Source organism: Misgurnus anguillicaudatus, chromosome 9 (genome assembly GCF_027580225.2).
Source record: "Misgurnus anguillicaudatus chromosome 9, ASM2758022v2, whole genome shotgun sequence".
NCBI lineage: Eukaryota > Metazoa > Chordata > Actinopteri > Cypriniformes > Cobitidae > Misgurnus > Misgurnus anguillicaudatus.
Window position 1 is genome coordinate 34,963,760 of NC_073345.2, and position 17,333 is coordinate 34,981,092.

Below are 17,333 nucleotides of genomic sequence, written 5' to 3' on the forward strand. Positions count from 1 at the left end.
GTTAGGACTTGAGACGGCCCAGCATGCTGTAACTTTTTCATATCTGATCAATAAATATTCAATTTAGATATTTGTGTCTTTCTCAAATTATGAACATGCATTGGACGCCTTAAAGTCCAACAGGCATAACACCTGTACACCCGTGACAGTGTAATTTGTAGTTGTAGAGATTATCCACACAGGTGTATCAGTAAATTTTATGTCACATATGAAGATTTGTATTTTTTTCTTTACCACAAATACAACAGAACTGTTAAACCTTCATGAATTCTTCAGTGCAGCTACACAAATCCTATTTTATGAATCACAGATTAAGAAACTCATACACTCACGTTTTTTTTGCTACAATTGCTTTCAACAGAATCAAATGACAGAGTCACGCTTAACACACAACTAACCAAACATTTACTGAAATCAGTCAGGTTATAAATCATCCTGTCATGTAAAAAATATTTGTCACGTCTATTTACTTGTTTGTGTCTCAAGTGTGGATTGATTTTATGATAATACAAATATGTATATACACATGAAGAAATCTGAAGGAATTTAAAGCAGTTGAATGTGAAAGGTTAGCTGATTTTTTACTATCATCTAATAAAAATGTTCCTAGAAAACCTTTACAATAAAATACAGTCAGCGCATTCAAAATAAATTCTTGATTTTTACAAGTAAATCTTAATCAGAGAGTATAAATACACAGCATAAAACTTCCCATCAAAGTGCTGAGCTCATCTCTGAGAAGCGGACACTGACTCGCTCATGTAAAGTAACGATTACAAAATACTTGAATTGAAATGACTTTACAACACAGAGTCAGATCAGAAGTATGCAGTGAGACCGGGGCTAGTTGTCACACAGGGAAGTCACGTGGGCTAAAAATTAAAATTTTATTTAAACATAAAATGCTTGTTTTCTCTATAGCAGTCCTTTGATGTGTTGTTTTTCAAACAGCATAAAAACCCCAAGACATGGGAATATTTACCATAAAGTCTTCCTGGAGGAAAAAAATAAATAATAAACTACCGTAAAACTTCAAATAATAGCCCGGGCTTTTATTTTCCCAAACCTATCATCACACCAGGCGTCTAAAAGAGACAGGCGTCTATAAGAGACAGGCTTTTAATTTAATTGTTCCAGCATGACAGCAGGAGGTTACCACATATTACGTTTTATTTTTAATTTGAATGTGTTTAACAAATTAGTTCGTGTAATAACAACAGTCTTAAATTATTGGCAGTATAAATAAAGCAAACAAGGGTATGTTTTTTTATTGGTTGTTGCGTGAAATCTTACCCAGATACAACAGTGCTATTTTCTGATTGGCTATTGTGTAGCCTCTTTCTCTTTTTTTGTATTGGCTCGCTCGACTAGAACTCTAGGGAAGATGGGCTTGATAGAGAGAGAGAGCAGTGCGGCCAGATACATTTTTGGCGCTGCAGCATATTAAATATGATAAATAGTGTTTCCGCGCGAGAAATACAATGTGTGGTGGGAGTGCATGCATGACAAAAGACTGAAAGCCCGGCTATTATCAGTGGCCTCAAAACACTACCGGCTCACCGGGAAAAGTCCAGACTCTCCCGATTGCCACTTCGCTACTGTCATCATCACCTCAATCCTGGCCACGAAGCTTGTTGTGTTGTCATAGTGATGAGTAAAGGAACGACTGCGTCTGTCACGTGACATCTACCGGTAAGCAAAAAAAACTTTAGTGTGTTCAATCTGCACCATAGAACTGTCTTAAACAAACTATCTGACGGGTTTTAGAAGATTAAATACAACCCGAAACTAAAAAACAGACCAGGCCTTTATTTGAGACAGGCGTTTATTTACCCAAACCTGTCGTCACACCAGATGTCTAAAAGAGACAGGCGTCTATTTGGGACTCGGCTATTATTTGAAGTTTTACTGTACACCACAACACAACACAACACACAAAAACAAATTATAACACTATTCAAATGAATGTGGAAATTCCTGCACACCTAAACGAGTCTCTCCCGGATAAAGATGGGAATCCCAGAGATCTGTTAATGGAAATCCATTCATCTGCTAGGTAGGAAGATGATGATGATCATATCCAAAATATTCCACCTACATAACATCCAGAATGACACATGTGCCTTAAAGCCTATTGAAATGAGGTGATGTGTTATTTTTACCACAAGCAATATAAACAAAATTCCCTGATGTTATTTACTGTCACGCGACTCTCAATCTAAACTATAAATATTACTATTACAATAAGTCAAAACTTCAAAGATAAACAGATTCATACTCAATAGTGCTAATTGTTGTTCTAATTGAATTTCTAGTAGTTCGCCCAAAAATATAAATTGTGTAGGCCTATTTAATGTTTTCATATTAATATTGCTTTCTTTCTTCCTTTCTTTACTGTGAAATGCATTAAGAGATGTTTCAGATGGTGATCATCCTTCAAAAAATCTATCTTGTTTGGTTCCCAACATACACCTGTCATACACTCTAAAAATGGCTGGGTTATTTTTGACCCATAATGGGTAAATATTGGACAGAACACGTGCTGGGTTAAAAATTACCCCATGCTGGGTCAAAAATGACTCAATGTTGGGTTGTTGTTATGCAACCATAGGGTATAAAACCCAGCAGTTGGGTTAAAATAACCCATTGGGTCCATTTTTAACCCAGCACGTGTTCTGTCCAATATTTACCCATTATGGGTCAAAAATAACCCAGCAATTTTTAGAGTGTACAGTACAGTACAGTAAAAAATCCAGCTAAGACCAGGATAAGCTGGTAGCTGGTTTTAGCTGGTTTAAGCTGGTCCTCCCATCCTGGCAAAGCTGGTGGGTTAGCTCTTCCAACCTGACCAGCTAAGTCCAGCTACCAACTTAAAAAGTGACCAAAACACCAGTTTATGCTATTTTTTCAGTAGGGAAGAATTTTGACACTAAAATAAGGATGAAATTGCTTCCTTCATAGTAAATATGACAATTTCATATTTGGGTGAAGTATCAATTTAAGACTACAATAAACACAGAGACTTCACATCTGAATGGGATCATTTTTCTGTGTAACTGTATTGCATGAATATCTTAAATATCTTTTGGTCAAAATGAAACTATTTGATTTTGTAAAGCACCCAAAAAAACAAACAAGGAAGGAAAATACAAAATGTAGAAGAAAGACATGATCCAAAACTAAGGACTCTCTTAGGACAAAGCATTAAAAACTATATAAATATAAAATATATATAATAAGATCTGCTATTGTATCAAAAATAAAGTATTAAAGTAGTCCTACTAAACTAAACTTTAACACCACATCCATATAGAATATATAACCAATACTGACTTAAAGTTACAATTAAAATGACTGACATAAAGTTACAATTAATATCTGAGATATTACCTTAAAGTACAGAGAACAGAGAAAAAAAGTGTACAATAAAGAGAGTCAGAATTGAGAACTGGAATCTTGGCTCAATGGAAAGAAGAAGCACAGAGAATGATCCGAGTCCAAGAGCAGAGCTTATGGAGAACAGCCAAAAGAAAGATGAAGGAGAAGAAGAAGAAGAAGAAGAAGAAGAAGGGACATTGTCTTTTATCCCTTCCTTGATCATTTGACCAAACCCAACATGACAGATTCAAACTGAACAATCAAAAACCACCTTTCACCCCCACTGTACTGGATAAACGACTCAACAGTCTTTGATAACTATCAGTGAGCACAGGAATGCCAGATGGTACAGTGAAAGCAATGTGGGGTTGTGACAGAGTAATACATTCATTTTCTTAGCCTTACACTGTCTATGCATTAACTTTTCTTTATAATTTTAATTTATGCATTTCTAAATTTGCTCATTTATTATTCGTATTCTTATTATTTATTACTGTTTAACCTTATGTTGTGTGCTGCATTGTCTTCAGAAGTATGGTTTTGGTCTCAAGGTCATGACAAAATGTTTGCAATTGACTTACTATTTTAATTTTGTTATGGAAAAATATCCACAGAAAAGCTTAGTTTGGATGTAGATATGCATTGCAGGTATAAGGGTTCTTTGACTGCAGTCCTTGGTACACTTGTTCACTGCTTTTCCAGACCTGTACTGCATATCACACATTCAAATTAAAACAATCCTATTTTATGTTTACTTAGGGATTTTTGCAGAAGTTGGTTTCATGACTAAAATAAATTCAATCTTTTTACCGCTGTAATTTTTGTTCTTTGTGAGTTTCTTCTTATAGCCTTTTTGTGTCTAAATGGCAACATCCAGAGGTCAGTAACTTTAATTCTTTCTCATTAAGTATTATCTTTCTTTGAGAAAACAACATCCATCAAAGTGATTAAATTTTGTAAGTGTCATATTGGAATTGGTGTTGTTGTTCTGAAATAGATGCAGAATAATATTATGAGTGACAAAATTATATATTTTTGGTCTAATAGGAAACTGGGATGAAGTTGAACTGCATGAGTTAAAATCTCTACTGCTATTTCAAACACTGCTTCGCACTTATGGAAGTCCTTGGTGCAAAACATGTTTTACTGCCTGCCTGAGTCTATTTATTTTATATGCGGTATTCAGGGGAAAAAGAAACGATAAAGACAATTTGCCTATATTTTTTTGTAATAAAAGCTGTTATCCATTGGCAGGGTGTCTTCAGCTTCTGCTGGGTATTTAATATTTGTAGTATATGGGCGGAGCCGGTAGGTCACCTGTTCCCGTCATACTTCCCCGGGGGTCAAACAATTTAACCCTTACGGATTTGTATTGTTCACGCATCTTGCACCATCTAAACATCTTGAAATGTGTGAAAAAACATTCCTAAGCACACGAACAACACAACACTGGAATATGAATTGCAGATCGTAGTGGTTGTTGTGCTCATCCCCAGGGATAGGCCATGTATGCTCACAAATCTTTGATGTGTCCCCACAGGAGAAAATGTATACATACTCATCAAGATTCTTTTTACATTGGTTGGTGACCACAAGATATATTTGCATAAGCGCATATTCTGTGTCACGCCATTCCACTCTCCAACGTACAATGGCACATCACGACATCCTTGCACATCTCTCCAGATAAATTTGTAGAACAAGGACCAGTCTATAGCAGGGAGAAAAAGGTATGGGTCACTGTATGCATGTTTCTCGATAGAATCCACACTGTAAAGCTTCACAGTGCTCAATGTCTTGTCAAACTCGTAGCACCCCACAGCCTTGTCAGCCATTGGAAACTCCTGTTTCGCCATTTCTACAGAGTTGTGTAAAAACTCAGTCATATGAATATGATGTCCCACACCCCTCTTAGGTGCATAAGTCAGATTTTCATCCATTTCCAAACCAACACCCATAGGAGTATTAAATGAACCAGCCATTGTTCAGCAGAGTCAAAGTCTTTTCATACACTGAAAAACCTATAACGCGTTTTAAACTTTTTTTGATTGACACATCAATAAATATGACAAACATTCGCGTGACGACAAACAGACGCAAAAGAAAAAAACAACCCTTTGATTGACAAAGTCGTAAAATGACGCTCGGCCGAATCGCTGCTAAAAACCATAAAAACATCACTCAAAACTGGACAGCATGTACACTTTTGATTGATAGGTGTAGGACACTACCTGTCAAAACATGATTGACAGGGGGTCATAAATCATATTTTGACAGAAGCTGGGTAGCTATAACTACTTATATGTCCTTGTTAATTGTACACTGTGATACAAATCACAACATATTAATAGGAAAATGTTGCCGTTATTTTGTCACTTATCGGGAGCAGTATAATAGCTGGAGTCATTTACTTCCAGTCTTTGTGCTAAGCTAGGCTAGCAGTGGGTGCGTCAGACAGAGTTACGGGATGCACGGAGATGAAAGGTATGTATGGACTTATCTAACTCTGGGGGATACTGTGAATAAGCTAAAATCCCCAAAAGTCAGCATGTTCCTTTTAAGACAATGCACCCGTTTTATTTTAAACCAAGAATTTTTTTAAACCTTAGGCAGTGTTGGGGCATGGGAGGCCCAGGTCCTTGGACTTTGCTTAGGGCCCCCAAAATGGTAAACACACCACTGCAGACATGTAAAGACTTGAGAGTGGTAAAAATATTTATTGTTCGTCACTAGACACAATCTGTATGATAAATCTGTCTGTCGTATGCGGAAGGAATTCTCTTTCACTTTTGGGATTTTGCTAAATCATGTTTCAGACTTGAGATGTGTGTAAAACATTTATCACTGTAATTTGTTTGAGTTTATTTGCTTTTTCTAATTATAGCCTTTTACTGTCTGCAGCATGGCAAGATTCAGAGGTCAGTATTTAATTTTCTTTGAGAATGTGACTGTCTTGTTCTCATTGGTATTGTTGTTGTGGACTGGATACAAAATAGTAGTCCATTATAAAGAGTAACAAAAAATATTTTTGCATCTCTACAGGACACAAGGATGATATTGAAATGGGTATGTTAAAATCTTTAATATTATTTAAGTTATTTTGCTTCAGTCCCCAAATCCTACATTATTTGTTTAAACAACAACACAACACACAGAATTGAACATAATAAAATAAATTCACTGAGGCACAGAAAAATCATGATTTCCAGTAAATGTGAGTGTGAAGAGTTACTGATTTAAAACCAATTGATTAATTACAGTATCATAGTATTAACATTTACATATGCTTCTGTCTCTGTCATGTCTCACAGCACCACTTACACAGAATGGTAAGTGACACCACAACCACTTTTACAGATTTACTGAGCTACCAGGTCAAATACAATGAGACATTTATGTTAATTGTGTCACAAGCAGTGATTCTGTAATGAATACAGCTTTATAATAATTATTTACCATTTTGATGAAATCATGATTGTCATTGATTGAGCCTCACTCTAGAACAAACACTGCCACCTAATGGTTAATCACAGTATTTCCACTTGGAAATGGCTTCGGACAGGATTTTAATTAGATTAAGTGTAGGAGCCATACATTGGGTTTGATATTTCTATTATTATTATTATTCATTTCTTCTTATTCTGTCGTGTATGTGCACCTGCATTCGTGACGTCATTGCTTACTGTGGGTGGCACTCGGGGGTGTGGTGTTTGTATTAGTGTGTGTGTGTGTGCGCTCACCTGTGTTTATGGATCATGGCCGCGGGGTGAGCATGGGGAGAAACCTTTTGTTGACCGTCATCGTCATCGTCTTCGTCTTCATCGTGTTTGCACTGTCTGTCTAAAGTATCTTTGCACATTTTATGAAGTACATCAATCAAAGTAAGTGCTTGTGTTTTCTAAACTCGTGAAAGAGAGAAATAAAGACATCCCATCATGTGCAATGGTTTGGCGTGACGCGTCTTCAATGTGTATCCTCATGTGTTCAGCCTGCTGCGGTTTGGTATGGTTTGGTTATTTATTTTGATTAAATCTATGCCGCAATATTATGTCAACAAAAGCTTTCGTTGTTGAACGGATTGTTTTGAACGTATTATCGGGACAACGCTGGATTTTTGAGATCGCTTTCAACTTTGTAAACGGTATACGTGAACGCGCATTTGACTCGCGTAAAGCCCATTCATTCACAAATTGGCTGTTACGATGTTTATTCAGTCATCACAGTCGCCTCTATTGAAACGTTTATATTCATAAACATTGTGCATTGTCTGTCAAAGAAAATATTGTATTCCCCGTTAGGCTTAGCGGTACTTTCACATAAGGTGATCGTTCTGTTATGTTTATTTTGGGTTTTTTGGTAGTGTTTTGGTTTTGTGTGTCAAGCGGGTGAAGCATTGTGCTTGGGAGTGCCGCCGTAGTTCTGGTTCTAAGACGGTTTGTCTGGTTCAAGACTATCGGTATTGAGGTACACATACCCACCGCTAGTATGCACAGAAGACTAGGGTTGAGTTTAGCTTAGCTTTGATGGATAAGTTAGGGGGAATCAAAGACGATGCGTTGTACCTTGTTTAAGTGGAAACATAAGTGTTAAAGGGGTGCTGTGTTTAGTGTTACAATACTTTTGTGATTTATTTGATTATTTGTGAATAAAATGGAGTTCAATGGTAACAAGTCAGATGAAAAAAGACGAACAATACTTACACCCAAAGCTTTTGAATATAAATTGGAGCGACTCCAAGAAGAACGCCAAGCAAAAATAAGAAAGATTAAAGGTGTAATAAAAGAAATGAAAGACCTAATGCGTAATGGTACTGCTGATAATGCTGAAAAAATGTGGTCATATCTTGAAAATGTATCAAGCTTGTTTAATGAGGCAAGTCATCTTCATAGTGTTGTGATACCTATGCTTCCACATGAAGAACAAGAAAAACAAAATGCTTGGTTTGATAGTGTTGAGAAACATAAAACTGCTTTTGTGGAGGAGACAAATAAATGGCTGCTGGAGGCGCCAGACGCACCAGTAGAGGGCGTTGTTTCTCCACATTTAGGATCTACTGTTCCTAATGATAATGAGGCATGCATAATTAAAATTGTGGAAAATGTGGTGGACGATGACATTAGGCCAAGTGATAGTGTCTCTAATGTGTCAGTGAGGTCGAAGAGATGCAGTACAGTAATGAGTAAATCTATGTCCACTACATCATCAGCCAGAATAAGGGCTGAGGCTGAGACAGCCGCTCTAATGGCTCGTCAAAGGTTGCTGAGTCAGAAGCATGCCCTGGAGGAACAGCAAGAACTGTTGAGGAGAAAGCAGGAGGAGCTGGACCTGGACATGGAGCTGGCAGCGTCTATGGCTAAAGTGAGTGTATTTAAGGCTTCTGAAGGATCTCGTATGTCTCATGCTTCTGCAAAATCAGATGGAATGAATTCTTATTTGGAAAGAAGGAAAAGAACACCGTTAAACCATGATGCTGCAACATTCGTGCCTGAGTTTAATCCTCAACCGTTGGCTGCTGAGGCTGTAGGGGAAACTTCGCTTTCAGGTTGTTCTAATGTGAGGTCCAAGACATACGATAAACGTGAGCTGCCTGCTGTTGTGACCTGGGACGATCCATCCGCATTGTTAAAAGGTGTCTCTAATCCACCAGTTACTCACCTTCAGTATGATGCTGCACCTGTATCAGTGAATAATTCTGATCAGCGTTTTCTCACAGTTTTGGAAAGGCAAAATCAAATTACATCTTTGTTGGTTGAACAGCAGTCACTTTTTCTCTTACCTAAGCGAGACCTACAAGTTTTTGATGGTAATCCACTGCAATATCAAACCTTTATAAAAGGATTCGAACATAACATCGAAGGGAGAACACAAAGTCAGAAGGATTGTTTGTATTACCTCGAGCAATATACGAGAGGTCAACCCAGGGATTTGGTCCAAAGCTGTCAACATCTGCCTCCATCCCATGGATACACTAAGGCAAAGTCTTTGCTCCAGGAGCATTTTGGTGATCCATTCAAAGTAGCCTCTGCATACATGGATAAGGTGCTCTCATGGCCGGTAATTAAAGCTGAAGATATCAAGGCTTTACAAGCATATAGTTTGCTTTTGCAGGAATGTTGTAACTCTATGGGAGTTGCTGTGACAGATCTGAACGTGCCTACAAATATGCAAATTATTGTGAAGAAACTGCCTTATAAGTTGCGGGAACATTGGAGAAGTGTGGCCTGTGATATTCAGCAGAAGTTTGGTCGTAGAGTTACGTTTTTGGACATTGTGGAGTTTGTTGAGAGGCAAGTTAAGATTGCAAGTGACCCTCTTTTCGGAAATATACAGGATACATCTGTTTCAGGAAGAAAAGAATTAAACATGGTCAAGTCTCAAACTAGCTCAAAGGTTAGAGGCAGTAGTTTTGCCACTACTGTAACACCTGCTGAGAAGAAAGTGGAGTCTGGGTATAAAAGGCAGAAGGACTTACTGGTGAAAGTTTGTTTGTTTTGTGGTGCTGGGCATTCATTGGATGTTTGCCGCCTTTTGCAGAAACAAACACAAAATGAAAAAATGTCTTTTTTGAAGGAAAATCGTCTGTGCTTTGGATGTCTGTGCACTGGGCACATGAGTAAAGACTGCAAAAAACGTCTGATATGTATTGTATGCAGCTATAGGCATCCCACGTTGTTGCATATTTACCCCAAAGCAAAAGAAAAGGTTTTGACTCAGGCAAATGGTGACTTGGAAATGGTCAGAGATGGTGCTGTGGTGTCTGTTCAGTCCAGTGGTTTGACTGGGGCCGGTAAGCAGAACTGTACGCTGTCTATTCTGCCTGTTCAGGTGAAATCCAAAAGGGGTCAAAAGACCTTGGTCACGTATGCGTTTTTGGATCCGGGGAGTACCGCCTCATTTTGTACGGAGCGACTTATGACCCGACTTAATCTTACAGGGACGAAGTTGGGAATCCTCCTTAGAACTATGGGACAAGAGAAAGTCGTGAACAGTTACAAGTTGTCAGACTTAGAAGTCGCTGGGCTGGATTCCAACAACTTTTGTGGCCTGCCTGAGATTTTTACTCAACAGAGCATGCCTGTGCATCGAGGTAACATTCCGCAATCAAAGGACATCCAAAGATGGCCGCACCTGAGACACATAAAAATACCAGAGATCGATGCTGATGTTGACCTTCTGATTGGTACTAATGTCCCTCAAGCTCTGGAGCCATGGCAGGTTGTCCGTTCAGTGAATGGGGGTCCATATGCGATTAAGACCATCCTGGGTTGGACAGTGAATGGCCCGCTCCATGAAGATTGTCATATCAGTGATCAAAAGTGTTTGCAGCCTGACATCACAGTCAATCGGATATCAGTGGCAAGGCTTGATGAGCTTTGGGAGAAGCAGCTGAAGGTGGATTTTCCTGAAACTCTGCAGGATGAACAACTTGGTTTGTCAAGGGAGGATAAATTGTTCCTTGAGTTAGTCTCTGAGTCTACCAAACTCATCAATGGACATTACAGTATTGGTTTGCCAGTAAGACAAAGATACCTTAAAATGCCAAATAACAAGACCGTTGTAGAACAGCGTGCATTGAGTCTCAAAAAACGTTTGAGTAAAGATCTATCTTTTCGTTCTGATTACATCACATTTATGTCCAATATGCTGGCTAATGGCTATGCAGAGAGAGTTCCATCTGATCAGCTGACTCGTTGCGATGGAAGGGTGTGGTATATACCCCATCATGGAGTGTATCATCATAAAAAGAAAAAACTACGAGTAGTCTTTGATTGTGGGGCAACGTTTCAAGGGACATCTTTAAACTTACAGCTTCTTCAAGGACCAGATCTCACAAATTTGTTAGTAGGAGTCCTCACAAGATTCCGCAAAGAGCCTGTGGTGCTCATGGCAGACATTGAGGCCATGTATCATCAGGTCAGGGTGCCGGCTGAAGACTCTGACTTGTTGAGATTTCTCTGGTGGCCTGATGGAGATTGCAGTCGGGAGCTAATGGAATACAGAATGCTGGCTCATTTGTTCGGCGCTACTTCCTCACCTAGTTGTGCCTGTTTCGCCCTGAGGAAGTGTGCTGAAGACAATCAAAGGTGCTTCAGTCCTATGGCAGTTAACACTGTCCTGCACCATTTCTATGTTGATGACTGTTTGGTGTCTGTCGACTCTGAGGAGGAAGCAATATCTTTATGTCAAGAGCTTAGTGCTTTGTGTGCTAAAGGTGGTGTTAAGCTCACAAAATGGATCAGTAACCGACGCAATGTTCTTGCTACCATTCCTCAGGAGGACCGAGCCAAGGAGGTGAAAGATCTGAATCTGAATAGTGATGCTTTGCCAGTAGAGCATGCCTTGGGTGTACAGTGGTGTGTCCAATCTGATTCATTCAAGTTTAAAATCACACTTAAAAACCATCCACTCACAAGAAGAGGAATCTTGTCTGTGACCAGTTCGATCTATGACCCTCTTGGTTTCTTGGCACCTGTTGTTTTGTCTGCGAAGAAAATCCTACAAGATCTTTGTAGGAAACGTTTAGGATGGGATGATCCTTTGCCATCTTCTGTTGCTGGAGAATGGATGACTTGGTTGGAAGACCTTCATGACCTTGAAAATTGGGAGGTCAGTAGGTGTTTAAAGCCTGTGGATTGTGGCTGTCTTGTCTCTGCTCAGCTCCACCACTTTGCAGATGCTAGTGAGGAAGGGTTTGGAACTGTGACTTACCTGTTGCTTCATGACGATAGAGGGCGGACTCATATTGCTTTTGTAATGGGAAAGGCACGAGTAGCTCCACTAAAACTCGTCTCTATTCCACGTATGGAGCTGACTGCCGCGGTGGTTGCTAGCAGAATGGACAAGTTGTGGAGAAAGGAGCTGCAAATGGACCTTCAACAGTCGGTCTTTTGGACAGACAGCACTTCTGTCTTGAAATATATCAAAAATGAAACATCCAGATTTAAGGTCTTCGTAGCAAACAGAGTGTCTGAGATATTGAAAATGTCTAACGTATCCCAATGGAGGTATGTCAATACATTAATCAACCCTGCAGATCTAGCCTCCAGAGGTGTGAAAGTTCAGTCATTGCTTAAGACTAGTGCATGGCTCTGTGGTCCTGACTTTCTTCATGAGCCTGAGAGCAGGTGGCCTGAAAATCCTGAGACCTTGGATAACCCTTTTGTTGAAGACCCAGAAGTTAAGGTTGTGATGGTAAATGCTGTTCAAGTTGAGCAGGTCAGTCCAGTGAAAAGGCTCATTGATCACTTTTCCTCTTGGCTCCATCTTAAAAGAGCTGTCGGTTGGTTTCTTAAGTTTAAGACCTTGCTTCTGTTTCTGGTGAGACATCGAAAGCTGCTGAGAAAAACCCTTTCTAAATTGGACCAAAGTGCTGAGCAGTTGGAGAAAGAGCTACAGGTCCAGATGAAAGCGGTTAAGGCTCAAGTACCAAAGAGTATTCTGTCCGTGGAGGATATGGTTGTAGCAGAGTCCGATATTATTCGTTTTTGTCAGAAAACGAGGTTTTCGGAAGAACTGGCTAACTTGAAGAAAGGAGAGTGTGTGAAAAGAACAAGTCACCTCTACCAGCTGAACCCCATTCTGGATGGTGATCTCATTAGGGTTGGAGGACGGCTTAGTAGAGCAGCAATGCCAGTTGAAGCAAAACATCCATTTATCCTGGCTAAAGATCAACACATCTCCACACTTATTCTTCATCATGTGCACCAAGAAACAGGCCATGGTGGACGCAACCATATGCTTTCTCATCTACGTCAGAAGTATTGGATTCCTGGTGCTTGTGCTGCCATCAGAAAGGTTTTGAGTAAATGTGTCGTCTGTCGTAGATTGTCTGCTTCACCTGGATGTCAGAAAATGGCTGACCTTCCTTGCAGCAGAATAACTCCTGATCAGCCTCCTTTCAGTCGAGTTGGTTTGGACTGCTTTGGACCGTTTGATGTTAAACATGGAAGACCTGTGGTCAAGAGGTATGGGCTAATCTTTACATGCTTGGCGATGCGAGCCATACACCTTGAAGTTCTTTCATCTTTGGACACAGACTGTTTAATCAATGGTTTCAGAAGGTTTGTGGCAAGACATGGTCAAGTCTTGGAAATCCATTCAGATAATGGTACTAACTTCGTAGGCGCTGAACGAGAATTGAGGAAGGCCATTGAGAATCTGAATCACAACCTCATAAATGACACATTGTTACAAAAGAGTGTGAAATGGGTTTTTAATCCCCCAGCAGCATCACACCATGGAGGTGCTTGGGAAAGGTTAATTTAGTCAGCCCGTAAAGTGCTAAACTCTGTTTTGAAGACTCAGACTCTGGATGAAGAAAGCTTGGTGACAGTGTTTTGTAAGGCTGAAGTGATTGTTAATAGCCGTCCATTGACAAAGGCATCAACGGATCCTCAAGATTTGGAGGCATTGACCCCCAATCATCTACTTCTGCTTAAGACAAAGCCATTGTTGCCCCCAGGGTTGTTTGAGAAGGAGGATGTTTATGCTCGTCGTCGCTGGAAACAAGTTCAGTATATGTCGGATTTGTTCTGGAAGCGCTGGGTAAAGGAGTATCTTCCTGGACTTCAGGAGTGCCAGAAGTGGAATACTGCCAAAAGAAACTTTGTTCCAGGAGATCTTGTGGTGTTGGTGGATGATATGGCACCTCGTAATACTTGGATTATAGGAAGGATTTTGGATACCGTTACGGACAAAAATGGACTGGTACGAAGTGCACGGATCAAAACTAAAACTAGCCTTTTGAACAGGCCAATAACCAAAGTCTGCCTTCTGCAGGAAGCAGAGGGGCAGTGAAGATCTTTGGATGAAGCAGTCATAAATTTTGACATCATTGGACTTTAAAAGGACTGATCAGTTCACTTTGCATGTCATACTGGTGTCTGTCTCCCACAAGGTGTTAGTGGTGGTCAATTATTACTATGAAATAATTTGGGGCCGGAATGTAGGAGCCATACATTGGGTTTGATATTTCTATTATTATTATTATTCATTTCTTCTTATTCTGTCGTGTATGTGCACCTGCATTCGTGACGTCATTGCTTACTGTGGGTGGCACTCGGGGGTGTGGTGTTTGTATTAGTGTGTGTGTGTGTGCGCTCACCTGTGTTTATGGATCATGGCCGCGGGGTGAGCATGGGGAGAAACCTTTTGTTGACCGTCGTCATCATCTTCATCGTCTTCGTCTTCATCGTGTTTGCACTGTCTGTCTAAAGTATCTTTGCACATTTTATGAAGTACATCAATCAAAGTAAGTGCTTGTGTTTTCTAAACTCGTGAAAGAGAGAAATAAAGACATCCCATCATGTGCAATGGTTTGGCGTGACGCGTCTTCAATGTGTATCCTCATGTGTTCAGCCTGCTGCGGTTTGGTATGGTTTGGTTATTTATTTTGATTAAATCTATGCCGCAATATTATGCCTTAGTTATATTATTTAATTCGTTTTTACAAACATACCTTACAAAAAACAATGCTGGTGTTCATCTTGAGACAAAACAATGGCACTGTTATATGCAAAGATGTGTTAGTGTAAGATGTTTTTAATTAAGACAGCTCAAACATGAATTTTAGTCTGGGAAAGGAATAAGTGCTGTCCATGAAACTGCCCCATGCCAACTCTTAGGGGCATATGTTTGTTGAAGTGTAATTTTTCAGTTGATAAAATTCCTGTAAAGCTGGCGTTCCAGATATTAAATATAAACAAACAATTTCTTACCGCACATTATTGCATTTCGGATAACAAGGACACACAATTTATAAACAAATCACTATTCTACCAAACTTGATTGTGTGGGGATTTTCAAAAAATTACAATGGATGTTTGATGTAAAGTTCTGATTACATCCAGGGATATTGTTCTTGATGCAATTCCAAAGAGTGTTGTGTTTCTTTTAAGGTTATTTAGTGCACATTACGGTAATATGAATGTTTTTTTGTGGAAGTATCTACATTGGTAATGATAATATTTACTATTCTATCCTGCTATCATCCTGTTTAAAAATTAGGTCTACGCCGTAGCTACACCATAGCTATGCTGTGTGTAGCCTGACGCGCACCTAACCAAAATTTTTAACAGCGCATCTGTATACGCAGCCTGTAAGCACAATGATTTGTCCACTAGAAAAGCTATTTTTTGTTTCATCTGACCATAGAACCCATCCCGTTTAAAGTTCCAGTAGTGTCTTTTCAAATGTTTTATGGTCAGATTAAGCAACAAAATAGCTTTTTTAGCAGCAAACACTCAACATTAGTTTGATGCACACAGGGTTAAAATGTACCCCATGTGTACAGTGAAATATGCTGTATCTTTAATGTTGTGGGCCTATTTTTCTGCTGGAGGTCCTGAACATCTTGATCGGATACATGGCATCATGGACTCTATGAAATACCAACAGATAAAAAATCTAAACCTGCCTGTCCCTGTTAGAAATCATATAATGGGCCATGGTTGGATCTTCCTTCAGGTCAATGATCCAAAACAAATATCAAAACTAACACAAAAATGAGTCACTGAGCACAAAATGAAGCTTCTGCCATGACAATCCCAGTCCCCTGACCTGAACCCTAAAGAAAATGAATGGGATGAACTGAAGAGAAGAAGCACCAACATGTAGGTGGAATCTGAAGGATCTGGAGAGATTCTGCATGATGAATGGTCTTTAAACTCTTGTCAGGTGTTCTCCAAACTCATCAGGCATTATAGTTGAAGACTCAGAGCTGTTCTCTATAGGAAAACGAGGTTGCAAAAACAATTGAATAAAAGGGTATGATTAATTGTGAGCAGTGTGTATTAGAGAAAAATATTTCTCTCATAATGAGATTTTCCCCTATATTAAAATTATTATTCTCCAATGAAAGGATGGATTTTTTCACACACACACACACACACACACACACGCACGCGCACGCGCACGCGCACGCGCACGCGCACGCACACACACACACACACACACACACACACACACACACACACACACACACACACACACACAGTAAAGATGCCTTATCACAGACCAGTGTGTTGCAACAAAGTTGACCCAGCCACCGAAAATACCGGATTATTTGAGCATCATGTCCATGCAAAGCCAGCTCAAATGCGGCACAAAATATCATGAAGACTTTCAAACAGCAAACAGGGAAAACAACAAATATAACTTACATAGCATCCAGCTAATGTTAGCCAACTCTGTTTGCTGGAAAAGCACATAGTCCCAGCTAACAATTTTACGTTATAAAAACGTTCCCGGAACGTCTTACGAAAGTTTGGAAAACGTTTATTTTTTAACGTTCTTACAACGTTAAAAGCGTCCAGTTTTTTAGACGTGGTATTAACGTTAATGTGTGGTTATAAGAACGTTATTCAAAACGTTTTTAGAAAGGTTCAGTTTGTTGTTATATTAATGGTCTAATAACGTTTTTAAAAACGTTATTGAAACGTCCCATTTGCCATTATATTAATGTTCTAGGAACGTTTTTGTAACGTTTGTAACTGGTTCCAAAAACATTCGGTTGAAACGTTCTAGGAACGTTAAAAACGTCCAGTTTTTTAGACGTAGTATTAACGTTATTGTTTGGTTACAAGAACGTTTTTAAAAACGTTTCTAGAATGGTTCGGTTTGTTGTTATGTTAATGTTCTAAGAACGTGTTTCAAAACGTTATTAAAACATTCCAATCACAATGATATTACTGTTCTAAGGACGTTTTTAAAACCGTTCTTGAAACATTCTATTCACCATTATATTAATGTTCTCAAAACGTTTTTCTAACATTTGTGACAGGTTATAAAACCATTATGTTTTAAACATTCTTACAACGTTAAAAGCATCCAGTTTTTTAGACGTAGTATTAACGTTACTGTTTGGTTATAAGAACGTTATTTAAAACGTTTTTAGAAAGGTTCAGTCTGTTGTTGTAATAATGTTCTAAGAACATTTTTAAAAACGTTATTAAAAT

At 39.1% G+C, this 17,333-nt stretch overlaps 1 long non-coding RNA gene across 1 annotated transcript in view; it reads right to left on the reverse strand.

The window, feature by feature from the left end:
- Positions 1–897: 897 nt before the first annotated feature.
- The window catches only part of LOC129424009 (uncharacterized), a 71,601-nt gene continuing 55,165 nt past the window's right edge, over positions 898–17,333 (reverse strand). The window contains exons 2-3 of the long non-coding RNA XR_012371269.1: positions 1,986–2,094; positions 898–994 (exon numbers count right to left, since the gene is read on the reverse strand). This is a non-coding gene — a long non-coding RNA (uncharacterized lncRNA). The remainder of the gene's footprint in view (positions 995–1,985; positions 2,095–17,333) is intronic.